This window comes from Talpa occidentalis, unplaced genomic scaffold (assembly GCF_014898055.3).
Source record: "Talpa occidentalis isolate TD23 unplaced genomic scaffold, MPIMG_talOcc4v2.1 talOcc4.18, whole genome shotgun sequence".
In the NCBI taxonomy this organism is placed as follows: Eukaryota; Metazoa; Chordata; class Mammalia; order Eulipotyphla; family Talpidae; genus Talpa; species Talpa occidentalis.
In genome coordinates, this window is record NW_023601851.1 from 13,808,415 (window position 1) to 13,832,516 (window position 24,102).

Here is a 24,102-nt window from a genome sequence, read left to right on the forward strand (position 1 = left end):
AAACAGCAGAGTGAAGCATGTCCTGCCCCACCCCCTACAGAAGAGTAAACTCAAGCAGATAAACACCTGTTTCCATGTGTGACATCACCATCATCATGCAGCAAACCTAAGGATATGACACCATGAGCAGAAACCCTAATTTTCTACTCCATTTTGTTAAGGGTAAAAGTAAAATCATTCAAATATAATAACAGTTCTAATGTAAGTGTGGGGACAGGTGCTGGGGTGGAAAAGAACCGCAGGATACACAATTTCAAAGATGAGTAAAGTTTCTCTTCCCGAAGGGCTGGTGACTCCTGTGGTCACTCACTTCTGCTGGATGTCCATTGTCTTTCTGCCCCACTCCCCCTCCCTTGGCTCCCTCCTGCCTCTCTCCATGTCCCTTCCATCCCACCTCCGGCCTTTCCAGATCCCCCTCACCCATCCCAGGGCCTCTCTTTGAAGGGCACACGGGGGTTGACAGGCGACTGTCCAGCTGTCTAGACAGGGACTCAGGGAACTGTTATGATGATGGTGCCCACCATGGTGGACACGGCAGGTGGGGAATGGAACCTGGACATGAGGATTTGTCTATTCACGTCCATAGAGGCGTGAGCCAGACACAAAATCACATCTACACACGGAGTGTGATAATTACACGCTGAGACGCACTGCAGGATGCTCCAATAACGCAGTCAAGTAAACACACACTTTTCCTCGGGAGGACAGTCCCCGTGGGCTGGAATCTAGACAGTGTCCAACACGCGGACACCAGCTCCAGAGCTCAAATAGCGCAGCCCTGAGCCCCTGCTCTGTCCATGAGGTGGTGCATGATGGGGTGCAACATCCTGTTAGTACTCAGAGGCTCCCCACAAGCCACGGCCTTGGAGTGAGAGGCCGGGACGCCCTTGGTCCCACCATGGGGACAACCTTAGGAGAGAGACTCGACACGGCAGTGGGAACTTCCCCCCAGACTGCAGGTATTCTGTTCTTAGACAGTTTTCAGAATGGAAATCATTCAGACTTGACTCTTTTTAGATTTCAAGCTTCATTTTACATCTGAGAAAGCACAGTAAATAAAATATTTGTTTTACAAATCATGAAAAGGAATAAATTCTGAAGATGCACAAGTTTCTCAGTGCCACACTGACTTATCATGCTGGATGAGTCTCAACCAGAGGAAATATTCTCTCCTGGAACTTCAAGTGTTCAAAGGATTGTGATGCATCTTATGTGTGACAATTAATGTTTCATAACTGGCATTTGAACATTCAGCACCCTGAGTTGTTTTGTGCACTATGTAAAAGCACAACAATTAATGGAATTACATTGTGATGAAGAAATTCCAGGAGAGAGTTAATGTAATACTTATTGTCAGAATGTTGTGCCTTTTGCCTACATATTATGATAGACCTAAGAGTTAAATAAATTATGTCACATCTACACAACATTGTTCCCTGTTTCAGGCTCTGGCACTAGGGAGAAGATGGGTATGGACTCCTGTCTTCACAGACATGGACTTGGGGTTTTTCCCAACTCCACCACTCAGGGGTCATGACTGATACTGCACAGGAAGAGAATATGTCAGATCTTCTGTCATCATGACAGAGATGTTTCTTATCAGTCACAAGGTGTCTACATATTGGACCACCTCATATTCTGATTTATTTTCCTGTTTTTTATTAAATTATTAGGAAGATTCCACCAATGCATTGTAATTATTTTATGTTATTATGTGACCTTAAAAATCCAGCCTCCCCAGGGCCTGCCCCTCCATCACCCCACAGAAGGAGGAGAGGGTGAGATTGGGGTGGGGGAGGAGAGTGGGCAGGGCTGCCCCGTGTCCAGAAGTCCCACTCGTGCACAGGCCTGGGGGGATGAAGAAACATGCACCCGGGGAACCCGGGGCCCTGGGACCCGCAGGGACAGCCACATGCACAGACCGTCCAGCTCAGCCCTGGAGTGGCCTCCTCCCTGCACAGACGTGCATGAGTATGAGGGGGACAGAGGGGCCTGGGGGGACACATTGGTGGACGAGCCTATCCTGCAGGAGGGACGTGTGGGTGTGACCCAGGAGGAGACTCTGAGGGAAACCTGGTCTCTGGTCCTCAGATGTGGGGGAGTCAGGGGCAGGGAGACGAGGAGATGAGGAAATGGACCAGGAGGCAGCAGTGAGGCTACAGGGGCAGGAATCTGACAGAGGAGGTGTCAGGACACGCCACACGGGGACCCCGAGCACATATCATTCAGTTCCAGGACAGTGTCAGGACCTGTGGAGCAGGAAAACGGGGACCCGCACACCCCATCTCCCTGCAGACCCGTCACTGTGGGGCCTCCCCAGACCAGGGCTGTGCGGGGCGAGCAGGGACGGGCTCTCTAGGGTGGGAAAGGGCTGGGCATGGCCATGTGTTCTCTGGGGCTGTGCCCTGGACAACCTCTGGGAGGTGTGCTGGGCGGAGACGCTGGGGCCTGGGCATGAGGGGGAGCCACAGGCCTGGGAATGACTGGGCACGGGTGGTCTGTCAATTCAGTTCACTGAGAGAACTGATATTCAGGTTTTATCAAGGTCGTTTAAAATTTCATTTCTTCAAAAAAAATTACACATGTTTGGACAATATTTCAATAGCACATTCACATGAGTAAAAATATAAATTTGCTCAGATAATGATAAAGCATAGATTGCACAATTGTTTTATGTTGATAACCCATTTTGTGTTCAACATTGTAGGATATGAAATGTTTTCTTCCTCTCTATTTTTTATACAGATGATGGCTCCAGGGTTGACCAATCTCACGGCTGTGACAGAATTCGTCCTCCTGGGATTCCCCACCCAGGGGACCATGGGCTTCTTGCACCCGCAGCTCTTCTCCCTCATCTACCTGTGCGCCCTGCTGGGGAACGGGCTCATCATCCTCATCACCACCCTGGACCGGCAACTCCACACCCCCATGTACTTTTTCCTGCGGAGTCTGTCCCTCACGGACCTCTGCCTCATCTCAGCCACAGTCCCCAAGTCCATCGCCAACTCTCTGAGACACAGCAGGTCCATCTCCTTCCCGGGCTGTATCATCTAGGTCTTCATGATGGTTATTTCAACATCTACAGAGATGAGCCTCCCCACGGTGATGAGCCTTGACCACTATGCTGCCATCTGCCACCCCTGCACTATGAGGTCTTCATGAGCAGGGACAGGTGTGTGCAGCTGACAGCTGTGTCCTGGCTGGGTGGGGGTCTCTATGCTTGATGCACACAGCTGGAACCTTCTCCTTGTCCTACTGTGGGTCCAGCGTGGTCCACCAGTTCTTCTGTAACATCCCCCAGTTATTGGCTACTTCCTGTTTAGAAAATTTAATGAGTGAACTTGTCCCCATTCTCATTAGTGTGATCTGGGGTATCTGCTGTTTTAATTTCATCGTCATTTCCTATGTCCACATCTTCTCTGCTGTCAGGAAGATCCCATCCACAGAAGGGAAGGCCAAAGTCTACTTCACCTGCCTTCCCCACCTGCTGGTTGTAGTGCTGTTTGTCTCCACTGCATTCTTTGCTTATCTGAAGCCGACCTCAGGGACCCCATCCATGTCTGACCTGGTCATTTCTATGTTCTACACGGTGGTGCCCCCCACCTTTAATCCCGTCATCTACAGTCTGAGGAACCACGCCTTGAAGATGGCTGTGGGGAGACTGATGAAGGGCCAATACTCTAAGATGTGAGATATCACAGTCTACAATTATAAACCCTCATTAATTCAGCTTTTCCCCTCTAACTCTTGCATGTCATCATTTATAAGCATAGATTTATTGCATTAGGATTATTTCCTTGTCACAAATTCATATTCTCATAATCCTCACTATACTCCTGTTTCCTAAATGGCTGCAATACTTCCCCTAAGCCCTCCCTGTGTGATGTTCATAAAGTGAATCCAGCTCGTGGTTAAAAACTTGTATTTGCTGTAGAAAGAATGTTCTAAAACTCACATTCACCAACATTTACATAACACAAAGCATTGGTAAAGGGGTCTGTCCTCAGGACCACATGGTCAGGGGACCCCAGTCCTGGAGCTCGGTTCCCACAGCCTGCGTGTGTCTCCACTGAGGGCCTTGTCCTCGTTGATGGCAGGGGAGACAGTGAGGCCCCCCATCCCTCACGATTCCTCATGGGGCGTCTTCCTCTGGGAGAAGTTCCTGTTGCTGCTCAAAGGACAAAAGGAAACCACATCTGACTCTGCCAGAGGTGGAAGGATGGACGCTTCCTTGGTTAGTAGGAATCTATGAGTGAAACCTGGAATGGATGGAATGTTTATTTCTGTGATGCCTGTTTGGATGCCAACGTGACTGCACAACTTGATGTGGTGTTTTCAGAAGTAAAGTTACATTAATTATCTTTGAAGAACTATGTTTCTACTTAAAAATTTATCATTTTTTATTTGCTGTGTTCATTTTCAGCTTCCTTAGTTTTCCAGATTCTATCTTGATTCTGTACAAGGTATTCACCTCCACCTTCTTGTAGAATAATCTAAAGTTCACTTTTTTTCTACTTGGGAACAATATTATTATTTTGTTATGTAAACTAAAGCATGGTGTATTTGCATTTTTTTTTATAATTCTACACATCTGCACTGCATGTCGGAAGATATCACTGCTGTTATCCTAACACTGAGACCGTGAGCTGGGTGACGTTCCTCCTGTCTAGAGCAGGTCACTGGGTCTCCAAGCTCTCTTGACTGATGGGCACATTTTGTCCACAAAACTATTTATGACAATAAAATTTAGTTAATCACAAGACATGACTTGTCCATTCAAATTTCAGAATGAAACCTGAGTTAGAAAATCATTCACAGTAATATTCGTTTCAGTGACAGCATGAGAGCACAGTCCCCACGCCCTTGGGATATGATATCATTCCCTGGTCAGATTCCTGTGGATGTATTTTCTGTTTTTCCTTTAATAAATCCAGTGAGTGTCTGTTAAGAAGGGATGTTTACCATGAGTGTTTCACCCCAACATCACATTAATTTTGTTATTTGTTTTATCAAAGGAGAAGTCTCATTTAGACTTTTTACTGTTTTCACCGTGGGTCACTCTTCAGTCCCCCACATACACCAGTGTCCACTCAGAATCTACTAAATGCCCTGCAGTGCCCGGCCCCTCTGTCCACACTCCTATCTCCGCTCCTGCTCTGTCTGGTCATGAGCAAATTTTTGCACTCAGTCCAAAATTTCATTTTGCTGTTTGCCCTGACCCCAGATCCCCACCCACACCAAGCTCCGCGGCACCCACGCATGTCAGGGAAGCGAGGGGCCCACCCGCAGCCCCGCAGCACGGCCTGCGCAGACCCAGGTGGCCTCATCCCAGCCCCTGTCTCCTCAGAGCAGCCGGTGGATCGTTCCTCTGTCACACAAACAACACATGAGACAAAATGGAAGAAGTTTTCTTTATCATGGATGAAAGGAGACCGTGGGGTGTATTTGCAAGAAACTCCAGAATCACCATCAGTTTCTGGGGCTGCAGCTTCTGGGACTGCTAGTGAAGGCGGGTCCCTCACGCTGGCTCAGGCCTCCGCCTTCCCTTCTGCGTGTACAGGGGAGGGTCCCAGCCTGCTCGCCATGAGCTTGTTTGTTCTCTGTGACCCTGACCCGGGGGTTCTGTGAGGACTCGTGGAGACCACACCCGGGAGAGGTCCCCCAACTCTGCGGTGTCAGAGCTGAGGCAACCCACTGTGAGGACACGCTGGATGGCGCTGCAGCAGGCCTGACCCCCCATTGTAAGGTCACCACACGCCTCAGTCAGACACGCCCATTCACGTGTTGTTCCATTTCCAGGCGCTGAGGTAAATGGCCTTTTTGAATAAAATAATTCTGAGAGACACAAACAAACCCGTGTCAGAAGACCCAGGTGCTTCCCCAGCTCGCTCCTGGGGGATTTCTCGGTTGCCTCCCCTCCCACCACACCCCAAACCCCCTGCCAGGCCCAGAGGGCCCACAGGGGTGGCGACGACTTTCCCACTCCCTGTGGACAGGGCTTGTCCTGGCGTGACACCGGGGCCCACTGTCCCTGCAAGGTCAGGGGAGTGATGGGGCTGAGGGGGGACTAGGTCCTGCCTGTGGAGCCTCCTGGGCACCTGACACGCTATGTAATGGTCAGCATAACACTATATGTCATTTTTTCTGTTTTTTTTCTTTTCTTTTTTTTTAAAAATATTTATTTATTTATTTATTTTATACAAGAACCGGGGTACAGGCCAGATGTGTGGGAGGGTGAGAAGATTCACCAGAGCCAGAACAGGGAACAGAACAGGTAGACTGACGAAATCCACTGCTGAGGGGAGCAGCGGGCCAGACAGGAGAGGTCTGTGGCGCCATGTGGGACCCTCGCTGGCAGGCCGTAATCCAACTGGTGCTCAGAGGCTGCGGGCAGCTTCACAAGCTTCACTCAACCGCCTGTGCCACCAGAAGAGGCCCTGGTCAGATCTCTTTAAAATTTTCTATTTTCCTTTGGACCAAACTTCTACATCTCTGTTGAGCCGGAGAGTTAATGTCATCAGTGATGTCACATGAGGTTATGTGAGTTTACAACTTGCCACCATCCAAGAAATGCTTTATTCACGGGGTTCATTGCTTTAATTTGGGGGTTAATTTCTCACTCTGCAGGAACAGTAGCCCCCGCAGTCCACACAACATCCCATTAGTGCCTCCTCTTCTTCCATGGCCGTCCCCTTGCTTCTCTCTGTTCCCTCAGGTAACAACACATTTTTTCACTAAGCCTGACATCTGCTTTTGCTGCATTTGGTGAGGGAGCTTCTCTGTATTTCTGTTCCACAGACGAGTGAGACCATCCGCATCTGTCTCTCACTCTATGTCTCATTTCACTTCAGAAAACCAACTCAGGATCCAGCTATGCTGTCGAAAATGACACTATTTCATCCTTTCACCGCTGGGTGGTACCCACTGAGCGTGGACCCACATTCTTTATTCACTGCCCTATGTCCGGCACTTGGGGGGGGCAGGACCGGCCATGGTGGACGGTGCGGCTGTGATCACAGGAGCACGTGGCCTACCACGACTCCCACAGCGGAGTGCTGTGAGGACACACTCCAAGGAGAAGGGTGCCGAGGACGCATGGACAAGTGGCCCCACACCCCAGGGAGTGTTTGAGCCTCAGAGACGCCATCCCTGAAACAGGCCCCTGTGCTGGGTATTGCGTGTGTGTCTGTGATGTGGCTCTGCAGCCAGAACACAGGCAGGCGCCTGTGTGACGGGGAAAGTGTGCCAAGGGACACAGGGGATGAGGGCAGCGTCGTCTGAGACCCAGAGGGCGGGAAAGGCCAGAGAAAAGCTGCGGGAGAGCCAGTAAGCCCCCGGGTCAGCGTTACAGGCCTGAAAACTCGACCAAGGCTGCAAAAGCATCTTCATTTGTGAGAACCGACCATGAACCGTGCAGCCTGCAATGGCTGCACAACGGGCCCAAACCAGGCTCCAGGAGCCTGTATTGGAAGGTAAATTAGCCATTCAGGATGGATGGTAACGCGGGCATTTCTCACCTCCCTGGAGAAGCCGTTTTCATGCCATGCCCAGCTACAGGAAAGAGCTGCAGTGATGCCTCCATCCCCACAACGTTGACGAGAGATTGATTTAAACGGCCTGGAAACAGCAGAGGACGTCCTGCAGGAAGAGTCTTCGCCCAGCCTTTCCCCCGCCGCCACACGCCCCACCATGGGACAGTCGCATGGAGGTGGTGACAGAGGCTTCTGGGCATGGCAGGACTCGGAGACCGTCCCACGCACATGCCACACGCACCCGTGCTGTTCAGCACGAGGCAGGATCTGCTTGCTGAGGTGCGGCCCGTTCCCAGGCCCCTCACAGTCCAGGCCACACACAAAAGGCCTCTTCCCGCGGGGCAGAGGACACAGCGGGCGTGACACCCACCCAAGAGCCGCACGCCGCACACAACCGCCCATGACCATGGCCCCCCCACGGCCCCTCCCTGAGTGAAGACCACAGAGAACCTCCGGTGAGCAGCAGCCATCACACCCCACAGACGGGCAGGCGTGAGGCGGAGCAGCCACGCGCACGTGACCAAACACACACGCAGCAATGCGTGAGGACATGAAATTTCCCCTCAGAGGGTCCAGTTCACTTCCCTCTGTCATTCATTCTGGTGAATTTCCCCCACCCCTCTTCCCCTCCCCGTCGTCTCTCCCGACCTGCCTTTTCCCTTCCAACCTTCCTTTCCCTTCCTCACCCTCATCCCCACCCACCTCCCAGGTCCCCCCATGAAGGGCACTTGTGGGTGATGGTGACTTTCCAGCACCCCTTGGATGTGGCTCATTATGGCTTTGATGACAGGGCCACACCCGGGTCCCCTGAGGACGGACAGTGATGATGAAAGGGACCTTTGAGGAACATTAATTACAAGCCTTTCCTACAGGGTCACAAGACACACAAAATAGCCTCTGACACACTCAGGGCTTTAATTGCTTACTGGGATGTGAGACAGGATGACGCCAATTAAAACAGTGACCTGAAAAATGCACTTGTACCTATGGAGGAAGGTCCCTGAGGGCTGGAAACTGGACAGTGTCCAACATGCAGACACCAGCTCCAGTGCTCAAATAGCCCAGCCCTGAGGTCCTGCACTGTCCATGAGGTGACACAGGATAGGGTGGAACATCCTGTGAGTGCTCAGAGGCTCTCCACGAGCCCTGACCATGGAGTGAAAGGCCGGGACACCCTCTGTCCTGCCATGGGGACAACCTCAGGAGTGACAGGCCAACGGCAGCAGGAACTGTCCCCCAGACTGCAGGTATCTGCCCCCAGCCGCTTGCAGGGGAAAATCCACTCAGACCTGAATGACTTTAGTGCTCATGCTTTATTTCAGACTTGAGAAAGTATCATAAACTATTCATTTTATAAATAGCGAGAACTAGTGCTAACATTACACAATGTGCTCAACTTCTCAATGCCGTATTGTGCAGAGATGACTTGCAATGTGAGAAAATACGTTTTCCTCTAACTTAAGGCATTTAGAAGATTTTTCCTTGAACTCATTTGTGATATTAGAGGCATTTCATGTACAGTGTCGCCTCACATGGGTGGCAGCCTTGGGGGCGGCACGGGGCAGCGTAAAAATCACTCCAAGTGCAAGCAGAGAGACTCCTAGACGGCCACCCAATCCTGCTCCCATCTCATGGGCAGCACAGGGCCTCAGGGCTGGGCTATTTGAGCTCTGGAGCTGGTGTCTGGATGTGTCTGCACGTGACTGCCCCCCACGGCAGGTCTCACTTGTATTTGTGGTCACACACAGGCAAGGATGACAGTACATGGAGGAAGGTGTGGGGTGCATGGTGAGTGGGGATGGGGATGCTAAATGTCTGGCAGGAGTTGGGGGAGGGCACGGGAGCTGCTGCAGGGGCTCCAGCAGCTGCCTCAGGACAGCCCGTGTCTAGCCCTGTCAACACTTCCTTCCTGTCACGGTGGTCGCTGGCAAAGCTGCTCTGGCGCCAGGTCTGCCTGTGTTCCCAGCAGGTGGGCTCAAACCAAGACTTTGTACTGACCAGAGGCTCCTGCCTGACCCACATTAGCTGAATAATCAGCAGAACCTTCTGGGCTCCAGGCAACAGACAAGAACAAGGGAGTGGGCCCGACAACCGTGTGTGTGACCATTGCCGCTCTCGCCTGTGACGTGGGCATGGAGCACAGGGAGGAACCAGAACGTGAAAGAGCCACAACAGTCAGTGACATGCAGCCATGGGGGGACTCACGGGAGAGTCCAGGGATGCTGCTGGCAGGGATGGGGCAGCGAAGAGCCCGGCCTGGCTCCGGGCCACAGCGGGTCCTGCGCTCAGAGGAACCAGTACCCTCCAGACACAGAGGAGCCAGTTCCTTTCCTACCTGGGGGGACAGGAGGGCTGGGGTAGGGGATGGGGTCAGGGAGTGGAGACCAGGAGCAGACATGGGGCCCCTCTCATGGGGAGCCACCCCTGCACCGGGGCGGGGTCTGCTCTGAAGACAGGGGTGCCGGGCCTGTCCATTGCCAGCAGGCCGTGGTGTCAGGGGAGCGACTGTCAAGGGGCTCGAGGCAGCATCTGGGGAGATGGATCTTTCTCTCAACACATTCCGTGGCCGTGACTGTGTCCATTACTGGACACGCGCTTCGGGGGTATCTGACCCATTACCCTCCGAGAGCAGGACACTGTCTCACACTGTGATGGGAAGGGGTCCCCGTAGCTGATCAGGGCCCGGGCAGAGACGGGGCTTTTGTATCTGTCATGAGACATTTGAGTTTTACATCACTCAGAAGAATCCCAGGCCCTTGACCACAACCTGTGCTCAAGTATTCCCTTTTCAGTTAAAACATCTGGGTCATATCCACGAATCTTTCAGTTATTTCATATCAGCACATTCTCCTAAAAGTCCTGCCTCCTCAGGGCCTGCCCCTCTATCCTCCCCACTGAAGGGGGAGAGGGTGAGATTGGGGGAGGAGAGAGGGCAGGGCTGCCCCATGTCCAGGCGTCCCCACTCATGCATGGGCCTGGGGGGAGGAACAAACACGCACCCTGGGGACCCGGGGCCCTGGGACCGGCAGGGACAGCCACAAGCACAGACCATCTGACTTAGCTCCGGAGCAGCCTCCTCCCTGCACAGACGTGCCTGAGTCTGAGGGGGACAGAGGGGCCGGGAGGGACCTGGGGGTGGACGAGCCCATCCTGCAGGAGGGAAGTGTGGGTGTGACCCAGGAGGAGACTCTAAGGGAAACACTAGAGATGGAGGAAGGTCCTTTAATGGGACATCACAACGTGACGAGCAGGTGGCCGGCACCCCAGCCTGCATGCACGGAGGAGGAATGTGGGCACAGTGAGCAGAGAAGCAGTGCAGGACATGGGCCTGAGCGGCTCTGGCAGGAGCGTGTGGGGGCTGTGCTGGGAATGCAGCTGCTGATAGTCCACTGAGCCTCGACACGCATGGCATTAGCACTTTCCACAGTGAGTGTCTCGAGGGCAGGGTATGGGTTACAGGTTTCTAGGGGCAGGGAAAGGATCAGTGAGTTTCCTGCTCAGAAGTGTCTGTGGCTGTGATGGGCTTGACCCAGGACCCCAAGGGGCTGGGGTGTTGGGGTAGCAGGACAGCTCAGTCCACTGTGCTGGGCGGGTCAGTGACAGACAGGGGAGGACAGTTTGGGGAGATCTGAGGGGAGAAGAAGTGGCCATCCTTAGTGTCCCTCACATGAATTGTTTGGCCAACGTGACAGTTTGCTTCAGAAGAGCAGAAAATACAGTGGTTTGACAGGACGCCACTGCTCGTAGAATGACTGGGATGAGACTCGGGAGGACCAGGGGTGTGGGTGCTGAGGAGCTGCTGAGATTGACTTAAGGCTCCCAGTAATGTTCACTTGGGGAGACAGTGTGGTAGTGATTTTTTCCTCCCCACATTTACACAGATGACAGCTCCAGGAGTGACCAATCTCATGTCCATGACAGAATTTGTCCTCCTGGGTTTCCCCAACCAGGGGACCATGGATTTACTGCACCCGCTGCTCTTCTCCCTGGTCTACCTGTGCACCCTGCTGGGGAACGGGCTCCTCATCCTCATCAACACCCTGGACCGGCACCTCCACACCCCCATGTACTTCTTCCTGAGGAATCTTTCCTTCTCGGACCTCTCCCTCATCTGAGCCACGGTCCCCAAGTCCATTGCCAACTCTCTGAGGCACAGCAGCTCCATCTCCTTCCCGGGCTGTGTCCTCCAGGTCTTCATGGTTGTTATTTCAGGAGTTACAGAGCTTCACCTATTCAGCGTGATGAGCATTGACCGCTATGCTGCCATCTGCCACCCCTGCACTATGAGGTCATCATGAGCAGGGACAGGTGTGTGCAGCTGACAGCTGTGTCCTGGATGGGTGGTGGTCTCTATGCTGTGATGAACACAGCTGGAACCTTCTCCTTGTCCTAATGTGGGTCCAATGTGGTCCACCAGTTCTTCTGTGACATCCCCCAGTTATTGGCTATTTCCCGCTCTGGAAATTTAATGAATGAACTTGTCCCCATGCTCATTACTTCAGTGTTGTGTATCTGCTGTTTTATTTTCATCATCATTTCCTATGTCCACATCTTCTCTGCTGTCAGGAAGATCCCATCCACAGAAGGTAAGGCCAAGGCCTACTCCACCTGCCTGCCCACCTGCTGGTTGTGTTGCAGTTTGTCTCTACTGCATTTTTTGCTTATTTGAAGCTGACTTTAGAGACGTCATTTCTATGTTCTACACGGTGGTGCCCCCCACATTTAATCCTGTCATATACAGTCTGAGGAACCAAGCCATGAAGTCGGCTGTGGGGAGACTCTTGAAGGGGAGATTCACCAAGTTATAATAGGGAAGATGAGTTAAATACTCTTTACAACACAATTATTTTAAATTTTCACATTATACTACTCTATATTCTTATAATTATAAAATACATATTAATAATATAATAAATAATAAAATAAATATTAAATAAAATAAATGATAAATATATATTAAGATAACTTCATATACCCTTAGTTTTAGTTGTTGCTCTTTTTACCTCTTAGGTGCCGTGTGATATTCCGTGTATACTGGGGTAACTGAACTTCCAGCCACTCTCTGCTATTCTCCATTTCTGTAGCTTCCAGACAAGAAAGGAGATGGATGGATTTCTTCTCAGTTGTCAGCAGTTGTCAGCAGCAGTTTCATCTGTTGTCATCTCAGTTGTCCCTTGGGCAGCATCTCCAGTCTCTAGGTGGCTTCCCCTCTAATGTCACTGACCCTCACGGTTACGTGTTGGATCAGTGGTCACGGTAGGACAGAGGCCCCTGTACTTAGTGAGTGAGGCCATCACAGCATAAACAAGGCCATAGGGTCCAAGTTAGAATCTGAGCAGTCACAATCCACTGTAGAGAAGGACCCACACACCTGATGTGGCAGAGACCCTTCTGGAAGCTCTGGTGTGGGTGCCGCCGCATTTATTATAAACACAATCAGTGCTTGGTGGACAGCAGAAATAAGAAAGTTAAGTTCCTGTGCAGTATAATTACTAAAAAAATACAAAAAAATATTGGGTGGGAAGTTCTGAGAAACAATCTGTTCAAAACAAAATGATAGCAGGTAGCCTGCCGCATATCTAGTATTTCCAGAAATGTGTTAGGGATGCCATCCATGACTTCACCCCACACCTCACAGGAGTGTTGTCCCCATTTATTTCAACCCCTAGAGTGGGCAGGTGGGAATGACAGGACAATGCCCTGGCTGGGCAGGTCATCAAGAGGAATCTCACACAGAGTGTCTGCATTTTTATGAACAGGTTGAATTGAAAAAGTCGTCGGATTTATGTGCAAAAAGGTAACACTATCATTTGGTGTGTTCATAGATGTGCAAAGGATTTGAAGAAGATCTCATTTGGGAAGTGAAGCGCCCCGTGGGTGAGGCTGCTGTCTGGCCTCAGCTCCTCTCCGCTGACTGCATTGTCCTTTGTTTTCCCGTCTGTGACATTCCATATTTGAAAATTTCAGACCAAATATTTCATGATGAAATGCATTTCCAATCGGATATCCGACATTTGGTCACTCTCAAACACTCACCTGGGAGGGGCTGAGTCAGGCTGACCTTGCGTCCAGCCCATGGGGGCTCCAGGTTGAACCAGGCAAATCTGGAGACCAGCCAGTGGCGGTAGAAGAGGTGGCAGAATCCTGACCTGTGAACTGCTGGGCTGACAACAGCCTACTGCTCTGTTAAATGATTGGCCTTTTTATTTTTAGTGCCAACAAGTGACTCTGTTAATATTAATTAATGATGCTGTTACACTGGCCAGTAAACATTATGGAATATGATGAGACTCCAGTGTGTGCCTTGAACAAGAAACTGGATCAGACCATTCTAAATGCATGCGCTTCACTGCCAACATTTTTACCAACCTTGTGCAACATAATTAGAATATATAAGTTAATAAAACATTAACTGCTCTAAGTTGTATGAATTCAAACATTTAATCACAATTAAAACCGTTGATTTCTGATTTTTTTCTTACTGGGCATTACTAAATGATTTATATCACTGTTTTTTTTTTAATATAGGCATGTTTCATTTATTTGTTGATTGATTGATTTGTTTGTTTGTTTTGTTTACACAAGCACTGGGTACAATGAGAAGCGTGGGAGGGAGAGAGAATTCACCAGAGCCAGAGTGGGGTGCAGAGCAGGCAGAAGGACCGAAGTACACTGCTGAGGGGAGCAGCGGGCGGCATGAGAGGTCTGCGCACCATGTGGGAATCTCCTCCGGTGGCCAGGGAGCGGCCGGGGATCGAACTGGTGCTGCAGAGGCCGCGGGCATCTTTGCAACCCAGCGCTCAACCGCTGCGCCACAGGGGAAGCACATCACTGTTTCTTTTTACCATGGTAACCTGCTGGTAGCACAGTTGTGGGGATTCAAAGTAACAGTTTTATAAATCCTCAATGTGCCAGAAGTCATGCAAGAAATATATTACGAACTTAAATTCACCAGAATGCATCAAAGGCCAAAAGGGAAGGAAGATAATTATTGACCAGGAGAAGCTGGAACGCGGGAAGCAGAACACGCCTCTGATTTCCTCGTGCGCAGGGGCGCTGGTCACTGCGGAGACAGGCTGGAATTCCCTGGAATGCCAGACCACCCCCGCCACGGTTCCATGCCCGGCAGCGCTGCCACCCGCCACCAGCTCCGCCCGCCGGCGTCCTGGGCTGACCCTGCTGCACCCGGTTTAGGAAAGGCCCACACCCCGCACACTCTGCTCTGCCCCAATCCCGGGCCCAGGCCCCAGAGAGGCCAGCTGTGCGTCCGGCAGATGTGGTGCCCGGCGGGCACGGACCAGCCATCCCTGGGCTCTGGGCCCGCCGCGCTCTAGGCCTCTCCAGGGCTCCCCAGGCCCCCACCCCGCCCTCTCAGGGAGCCAATGGCCCAGGCTCAGGTGCCGACCCAGTGCCGTCTGGGGCCGCGCGGTGGGGGCCCGGGGTCACACTGGAGACGGGGGAGGAGCCTTAGGCCTCTGCGCCTGCCAGGCCGGGTCCCCCGCGGGAGTCGGGTCCACGTAGACACTGCCTCCCCGGGTCAGGGCCCCGGGTCAGGGTTGGGGGGGCAGCGACCCCTGTCCTGCCAGTGGGGGGCATGGTGGATGCAAGGGATTCCCGGGGCGGGAGGTGACTACGGTCTTGGGGGGACAGAGAGACCATGGCCGGGGAGCTCGGTGCTGACCGCGAGGCGGGGCCCAAGCCCGGGCAGCAGCGGAGGCCCCCAGGGACCGAACCCCAGGGTCCGCGGCCAGTCGCCCCAGGCTTGCTCCTCTGCCTGGCTCCCTGCGCCAGGTCAGGCGGCCTCGCTCGTGCCCTGCGCGGGTGGGGGTCGAGGGCTGGGGGGCGCTGCAGCCCACCAGGCCAGGGTCCAGGCTGGGGACCCCGCGCCCTGCTGGAGACCCCAGGGGACCCGAGACAGCAGCTCGAGTGGGGGATGGCACAGGTGGCTTTCCAGGTGCCCCCGGAGCCCTCCTGGTGTCTGTGGGCGCCCCTGGGGTCCCAGGGGTTGCCCTCCATCCCGGGGCACAGCCACCCCAGTCGCGTGGAGGGAGCGCAGGGGCGGCACACTGCGGGCAGCGGGGCGAGGAACCCCCCCTTCCAAGCTGCCCTTGTGAGGCTGGGGGCTCATCAGGCGAACAGGGCGCCTCCTCAGCGCCCGCTGCGCGCCCCAGGTCTTCTTGGGCTCCTCGGGGCGCCTGGGGGCACCCGTGATGCAGGGGGGGCCCTGGGAGCCTGAGACCCATCGTGGAGCCACCCTCAACTGTGAAACTATGGCCGTGCCCCGCAGGGGAACCCCAGAGCAGGGCACGCTAGGGAGGGGGTGATGGGGCGGGCATCGTTGCGGGCTCATTGCTCACCCCGCTAGGGCGTCTGGGTGGGGAGCCCCAGAGGAGGACCTGGCGTGCGCTGCGGACACCAGAGGGGCCCCACGGCTCCCCCGCAGCCTCTGTCTGTCCCCACGGGGACGGTCCCGCCAGGAGCGGGGGGGGGCAGTGAGGGGAACCAGCGATTAGAAGAGGGTGTGTTGGGTGACGACCCGACGTGAGGGGTGAACAGGACGCCCCTGAGACTCGTGTCCTCTGCCAGCTGTTTCAGTTCCCAGGCCCAGGCCCTGCTCCCAGGGCTCTGGGCTCCTCGCGCCCTCCCGCCCCCCCCACGCGCCCAGGGGACTGGACTGGACGCAGGCGGGGTGGGCGGGGCGGGGTCCCCTCTGCGCAAGGGGTGGGGGCTGCATTGAAAACCAGCAGAAGCGGCGCCCAGGCGGGTGTTCAGTAACGCACCTGAATCCCCAAGTCCGGCTCCGCTGCAGCGAGCCGAGGGTGCGCTGGCAGAGGTTTGGGCAGGCGCTGACCCCGGGGCAGCTGATGCTCGGCCTGGCCGCCCCCCAGAGGCGCCTCAGCCAGTCTGCCTGCTCCCGCCCAGCGGGTCCAAGCAGCCTCCTGTCCTGGCCCGCACTCAGTCAAGCCAGGGACGCCAGGCTGGGCCCCAGCTTAGCTCAGGGGCGCGTCCTATTCCCAGGGACCCCGGCAGATTTCTGAGCCCCAGCACCACCCGATGCCCTGGGGGAGCCCCGCCTCAGCCCAAGGCTCTCTCCTTGGCCCGCAGGGAGCCCTGCCTGCTCCACACGTCCCCCACCAGGGTAGGGGTGGGCACAGGCCACAGCGTCTGCCTGGCAGGCCACTGACCCCCGCTGGCATCCCCCCTGGGCGAGGCGGGTCACCCCTCCCGCTGCCCACCAGGCCTGGCCAGGCCCCGCCCGGCATCATCGGGGCAGCGTGCTGGAGCCATGGGCGCCCCAGCGCGCTTTCTGCACTCGTGTCTCCCAGCTGTCCACGGGGTGGGAGACCAGCCTCCAGCCGCAGGGGCAGCAGCCTGGGCGGCTGCCTGCAGGGGGCGACACTCAGACACGCGGGGTGGGGGGAGGTGTCAGGGGACTGGGGGGGAGCAAGGGGGGCAGGGGGACGGGGGGGGGGCGCCGCGGCACAGCCTGCCTCCCCCGCAAGCCAGACACGCCACCGAGGCAGCGACACCTCCAGCCGCCCGGGGCCCACCGCGGGGACGGCACCCCGGGGAGGTGCGTCTGGAGGACAGCAGGGCGGCGGTCCGCAGTGCTGCTTGCGGTCAGGTCCAGGGGCCCGCAGGTACAGCAGCCTCAGGGCGCCACTCAGACCACTGTGGCTGGTCCCGCCCCCCCGCCCCTCGCCCCGCCCATGGCCCCCCAGTCCTTCCCGTGGCGCTCTCCTCTGCCCTCCTGTGTCTCTTGCCCCCTCGCCCCTGCCCCCTTCCCCGCCCGCCCCTCCCTCCTGCCGCGACACTTTTCCTAAAATTTCATTCCACAAACGCCCGGATCTCCGTCTCTGCTGACCAGTCCAGCATTCGGAAGCCCCAGCCTGCCTGCCGCGGGCCGGCCTGGACGCGCCTCCTCCCGCTGCCGCCGGATGCCCCCCCGCGGGCAGGGGCGACGCCGTGGACGCCCCCCGCGGGCTGAAGGCGGCCTCTATCCACCAGCCGCATGGGCTGGGCTGGCCATGTGCAGGGACCCTCGAGGGCGGGCGGGCGGGCGGGCAAGCAGGGCGGACAGGGGCGCAGCAGGCGGTCTGCGCTGGAGGGCGGGAAGCAGCCCCTCCTGCGGGCAGCCGGAGCCTCGCCCAGCCCCACGGTATGGCCTCACCTGAGCAAGAAGCCGCCCTTCGCTCTGAGCCCGCAGACGCGGCCCCTCCTCGTCATAGCTGTCCTGACGGCCTCTTTGAAGTCTTTGTTCCTCAGACTGTAGATGGCGGGGTTCAGCAGCGGGGTGACCACTGTGTAGATGACGGAAATGATTTTTTTGTCTCGGGGGAAAGGTGGGCATTGGGGTGCACGTACATGGAGATCATGGTCCCGTAGTAGATGGTGACCACGGCCAGGTGGGAGCCGCACGTGGAGAAGGTCTTGGCACGGCCGGAGGCGGAGGGGATCCTGAGGATGGCGGCCACGATGAAGACGTAGGACACGAGGGTGAGGAGGAAGCACACGCACAGCACCGTGCCGGACAGGGCGGAGATGACCATCCCGGTGACGTAGAAGCTGGAGCAGGAGAGCCGCATCAGGGTGGGCAGGTCGCAGAAGAAGTGGTCGATCAGGTTGGGGCCACGGAAGTCCAGCCTGGAGATCATCACGCAGGACAGAGCCCCAGTGCCCACCCCGGCCACCCAGGAGACGGCCACCAGCTTGGCGCAGGTCTCGGGGCGCATCAGGAGGGATAGTGCAGGGGGCTGAAGATGGCCAGGTAGCGGTCATAGGCCAACATGGCCAGGAGGAAGCACTTGGTGGCCCCGAAGAACACAAAGAAGTAGAGCTGGGCCATGCAGGCGGGGAAGGAGATGGCGCGGCCCCGGGCCAGCAGGCCGGCGAGCAATGGTGGCACGACGGTGGTGTACCAGACCTCCAGGAAGGACAGGTGCTTGAGGAACGTGTACATGGGCGTGTGCAGCCACTGGTCATGGCTCACCACGGCGATGATGATGATGTTCCCCGCCACCGTGAGCACGTAGATGAACAGAAAGATGGCAAACAGCAGGACTACCACTCGAGAAGGTTCTGGAACCCCAGCAGCTGAAACTCAGTGACAGCAGACACATTTGGGGGCTCCATCTCCTGCGGAGGGGAAGAGACTGTGGAAAGCACTGCGGACAAGGCATGAAATTCCTTCGTGCTGTCTGGAACGTGAGAGACTGTCTACAAGCACTCCCGTCTCCACGACAACTTTCTGGAAGAACTTGTGAGGCTCCACCTGGCATTTAGACCACTGTAGCTCCAACTCACTAGGCGAAGGGGGTGCAAGAGTTGGGGGAGGGCCTCAGCAAGCTCCACTCACCAGGCTCTCTGAGATATAGAAGTTCCAGGTTCAACACCATAGGTAAGAAGGGGCTCACTGAGCCAAACTCAGGAAATACAATTAATAGCTGGGCCTCCCTGGTGGTGCAAGGGTTAAGTCTCAGCACTGTGAAGCTGTCGCCAGCCACTAAGGCATGAGTTCAATTCCCGGCCAGGGAGTGACCCACTGGGCTAGGCAGAGCTCTCCTGTCTCCCTGCTGCTCCCCTCAGCAGTGTGTTTCAGTAGATCCGCCTGTTCTGCTCCCCACTCTGCCTCTGGTATCTGGTAAATCCTCTCACCCACCCCCCCAACCTTTGGCTTGTACCCCAGTTCTTGTATGTATAAATAAATAAACCTTTAAAAAAGTAATTGCTATGTTTTTCCTGGAAAGGGCCTGAGCCCAGGCCCTTTCCTCCCACAGGTGACCCTCATCTGGAAACAGGTCACACCTGGCCCGTCTCCCAGCCCCGGAGACTGTGTTCTGCCCTCCGTGTTTATGGACACCTCCTCCGGGCACTTGAGCATCTGAGTGTGTCTGTGTGTGTCTGTGTGGCCAGGGCTGAGCCAGCCTGCATCTGCACTGGTAACTTCTCACCCAGGTGGACACCAGCTTAGTCATCGGACTTTGTGTCCAGTCAACAAGTCACCCCTCCCTTTTTTACGAGGTCTAGCCTAGTTCTGGACAAAGCCAGCATCCGCCCGCCATCAGGGGCTTCCCTCATCAAGGACTGAGCGTGACGTCAACTTTGTAATGCCCAGGCCCAGGGCTCCAGCCGCAGGCCCTTCCGCCTCCCTCCCTCTCCCCTAGTGACTATTTCAGGCACTTCTCCAAAACCTTCCAAGTCTTTTTGTGTAGGAAAGTGATGAAGCTGAAGTACCCGGAGGCCCTCCTTCAGCGCCCCCCTCTGTCTCCCCAGGAGCCCGATGGGCGGTGCATCACCCCCGTCCACCCGCCTCTCCCGCAGAGGCTGCACCTGAGCCGGCTGTGGCTTTATTTAGTCTCTTGCCCAAATTAACCAACACCCCCTGGAAATGCCGCATCCCCCCAAGGAGTGTCGCCCCTCCCACCCGACTGCTCCAGTCTCCCTGCACCCCAGGCACACCCGTCCTTCCTCCTGGGAAAGTGGACAGAGCAGCTGCCACAGCAGAGGCCTCTGCTAGGCTGGAAACCAGAGCATAAAGCAGATGCTTTGGCGAGGGGCTTGGGCATGAGGCTGCAGAGAATGGCCAGTTCAGGGCTCCAGAGCCATGGTCCCTGGAGCTCTGCAGTGAAAAATGCCCCTGGCTCCACCTGCTGGCTGCGCCCAGGAGCTGGCCCTGCTACATGGTGTCTGCTCTCTGTGCCTAGGGCCGGCCTGCCCTGCTCCCTCCCAGCCAGTCCCCCTCCTCCTCAGAGGCACCAGACCTCTGGGTCTCTGTTCTGACCCCATCTCTGCTCCTGCGCACAGCACAGACCGCAGTCTCTGGCCTTCTCTGCTCACTACTGTTCCTGGGCCCTGCCCCGGGCAGGCTGACCCCAGGCCAGTCCATGAGCCCAGGCTGAGGGGAAGCATGACCCCACAGGGCAGCGAGTGATGCAATTCACTTTGGAACATGGTCCTTTCCTGCCATTGCTCCCACTTCCATGACATGAGCAGTGACCGGGAAAAGGCAGAATTTAAATGCCGAGACCACCAAGGCCTGGTTGACGGGGTCAGCATGGGCAACGTGGTTGGGTCACAGGGCATTTGTCCCCATTTCTGAGTCACCTAGTGTCCCCCACAAATGCAGTCAATGACACAAGGGAAAAAGGATCTGCTGGGCCTAGCCCTTTGCAGCAGGACAGGGTGATGGGGTGACAGGGTGGGGGTTGGCGGGGTGGGGGTGGCAGGGGTGGGGGTGCGAGCAGGTGGTGGGGTGACCTGCTAGGGGCTGACATCAAGTCCTGGCTATTCCAGGGACTGGATCACCTGATTCACAATGAGCTCAGTCAACAAGACCCGCCCCGAGGCAGAACCTCCCAGGTACCAGCTTCCCTGGAGCCTTTATGGAATATAACATGTCCCAGGGCCACCAGGCACCTCTGGGCTAGGGCCTCCCTGCTGCTCCCCAGGCACCACAGGCACAGGCAATCCCACCTGGAGAGAGCATCTGCAGGGCCTGCAGCCTCAGGCTCACAGCCCCTCACCCACAGGCATGGTCTCTGGCTCCAAACACACCTCTCCTGGTGGCCTTCTGAGCCCTGGGCCTACCTGTCCGCCTCCCCAGCACACGGCGCCCACGGTCCTCCCTGCTGCTGGCTCGGCCCTGCTGCCCTCCGCCCCACACGCCGGCCCTGGCTCCCTCCTGTGGGCTGCAACTGGCCATCTTCTGCGGGTGACGCGGCTGGAACACGCTCCACCTTTCAACAACCCAGGTCTCCTGGGGCCTGGCCTTCGGGGATTCCTCCTCCCAGGTATTCTTCCACGATTTGCCAACCGAGTTAATAAGCAACAAAAGCAAACTTTTGAGACTCCCCACTGCCCAGGGGGCTCAGGCAGGGTGGCACCCCCTGGGACCCAAGCAGTTCTTTGGAAAACTTTTTAAAAATGTAGTTTAGGATGGCCCCGGAGATGCTGAACTGGACTGACTCAAACAAATGGGTGTTTCTTGAAAATCTAGGGAGCAGGTACCCAGGGGCCCATCCTGAGGACAGATGGGTGCCAGTGGCCTTCCACTTCACACTGTAGTTTCAGGTGCACCCACGAGAGCACATCCAAGTACCCACGCAGTGAGACCCCCCACCCAGGCCAACTTCCAGCGACCAGAGCACCTGTGCCGAGGGTGTCTCCCAACTCCACAAGGAAAATGCAGCATCTGAGCAGGGAAAGGCCTGAGCAGAGCCCTCCACCTGCCCCCGCCCCCCTCTTACCAGCAGGACCAGAGGCCCCTGCATGGTGGTGCACTTCCCCGTGACGCACTTGTGCTTGACTTCATTAATAACTTATTTTCCAAAATAATGTGATCCGTGTGTATATTTTTCAGAAAACTTGGAGACAGAAGACGGCCAGGGTGAAGTGCGTGCACGCGTGCCCACTGTGAACATGCTCAGGGGCACGGACGGCTGCACATGCACAGGTGCATTTTGGGGCACTGGGTGAGGAGCCGCTGCAAGCTCTAGCTGGCACCACCGGGTCTTGAGGTGCCTGTGGCGCCAGGAAGCCCAAGTTCATGGGGGCGAGGCTGCAGGGAAGTGTCCAGGTCCCGGGCAGGGTACTGGGCAGGGTGGGGCCCATTACGCTCCTCCTGAGTTGGCCCCCTGATGGCCCACCCCCCAGCTCTCCTGTTCCTCGTGGGCAGTGCGCGCCCTGCCGCTGTGGCCTTGGCTGGCCTTAGCCCCTCTCCATCACAGTCTTTCTCACTGCTAGAGGTGGGGAAGAAAACAAGCTGCACCCCGGCCTGTGGGCAGGCTTCTTCCAGGCGGTCTTCACACTGGGCCCCCACTCTTTGCCTGGCACACTGCGGCCAGGGGAGGAGAGCAGTGCAGGCACCCAGGGAGCAGGCGAGCAGGCGGGTGGGCGGGTTCCAGCAGGTGAGAGCACAGGGTACAGCAGGACCTGGGGACACCCAGGCCACCCACCCCATCAGCGCCGCCACATAATGGTGGCCGGCAAAGGGCACTGGCACGCAAGCCCCACAAGGTCACCCCAGGATTCACGTGCCAGCAGGCGACCAGCCTGAGGCTTGGCCTGAGGAGCCGGTGGGGGCGCCGGGCTCAGGTGTGCTGACATCCGAGGGGCCCCTCACCCCGGCAGATGTGCAACGGAGGAGAGGTGGGAAAACGTCACCTCCAAGAGGCAGCAGGGCCATGGAAGATGCGCGCTGGCTGCGTCCTGAGCCAGCTGACCAGAGCAGACTTCCCCAGGCTTCCAGTCCCGGCCCTGGGAGCACATGCAGGCACAGGACTGGCCTCAAGACCTCTCTGCACCCCAGGCTGTCCTCCCCACTCCCCAGGCCCCAGCCTCCACTGCCTGACCAGCGCCAGCCCCAGGCGCCCGTGCCATCCCTGCAGGAACACTCCGGCATGCGTCCTCACCCTGACACGCACCCTCGTCCCCAGCGCAATGGCCTGCTCTAACTCAGGCGGGCGCCCCTGGGTGTGGGTACACCGTCGGCTACAAGTCGGCATCTGTGTATCCGTCTCCACCAAGACAAGCTCATAGAAACTTTGAGATGTTCAAATCCTCACCCAGAAGTATCTTTCAGAATCCCTCCTTCCTTTTTCCCACGCAGTTGCTGGGACACTCCCTCACGCCCACGTGGCCAGCCCCTCCATCCCGCACAGGAGCCTGGCAGGGGTGCCAGAAACTGCCATCGGTGGTCACTCTCACACTGACCAGATGTGCTGAAGTCACCTCAGTCTAGGCAAAGTGACCTGCCCCCTTGGTGCGGCGGTGCGTGGTCCTGGCCGGCCATTTCCTGGGGCGGCTGAGTTGGGGCTTTGCTCATCCCATGGCGGGCCCCAGAGCAAGTGGCAGGAGCCCAGGGATTGGGGCATGTAGGGTGCACCAGGCCCAACGGTGGGAGGGCTGCCCAGGCAGGGGCAGGTCTGTGAGGCAGGGAAGGGGAAGCAGGAGTCCGGGGGGAGCCCTGGCGAGCTGGGTGGGGCAGTCACCCCGCGGGCCCAGGCCAGGGTCTGGGGGCCGAGGCGTGCTGTGCTCACTGGGGACGGGACAGTCAGCAGAGGAAGCCGGGCCAGGGGCTTTCTCGTGGGGGTACTCCAGGGACTCAGCAGTTGCAGGAGGGGTGGAATCTCTACCCGTAAGGGTAGAGGCGCCGGTCCAGACGGGCCTTCAGGAGGAGGTCTTCCTGGTCCATGGAAGGAAATTCTAAGACTCACACTTGAAGCCCCGCATGGAACATCACTGGGTTCGGTATAGAAAAGGGAATGATTATAAAACTCCTGCGTTTCTTCAGAAGTTTCATAGATGACAGTTATTCATCAGAGCACAGTGTGGACAAAGTCTGGATCCAGCTCCAGCAGTGCAAACCCCGCCTCTGAACAGGGTGAGGGGGTGCCCCGATGGTCTGTCTAGACCTGCTCTCAGAACCACTCCCAGACCCACAGGCCCTGGGCTTGGGCTTGGCACCGGGGAGGGTCTAGCACCCAGGCCTGCTGGTTACCTCAGATGTGGCTTCCCCAGAGAGCTGAGGGCCCTGGGGGTGGGCCTCAGGGGAGCCAGGGGCCTCTCTGCT

General features: G+C 56.5%; 1 pseudogene; it reads right to left on the bottom strand.

Moving 5' to 3' along the window:
• Positions 1 to 17,699: 17,699 nt before the first annotated feature.
• Positions 17,700 to 18,665, bottom strand: LOC119250890 (olfactory receptor 11L1-like; annotated as a pseudogene).
• Positions 18,666 to 24,102: the final 5,437 nt, after the last annotated feature.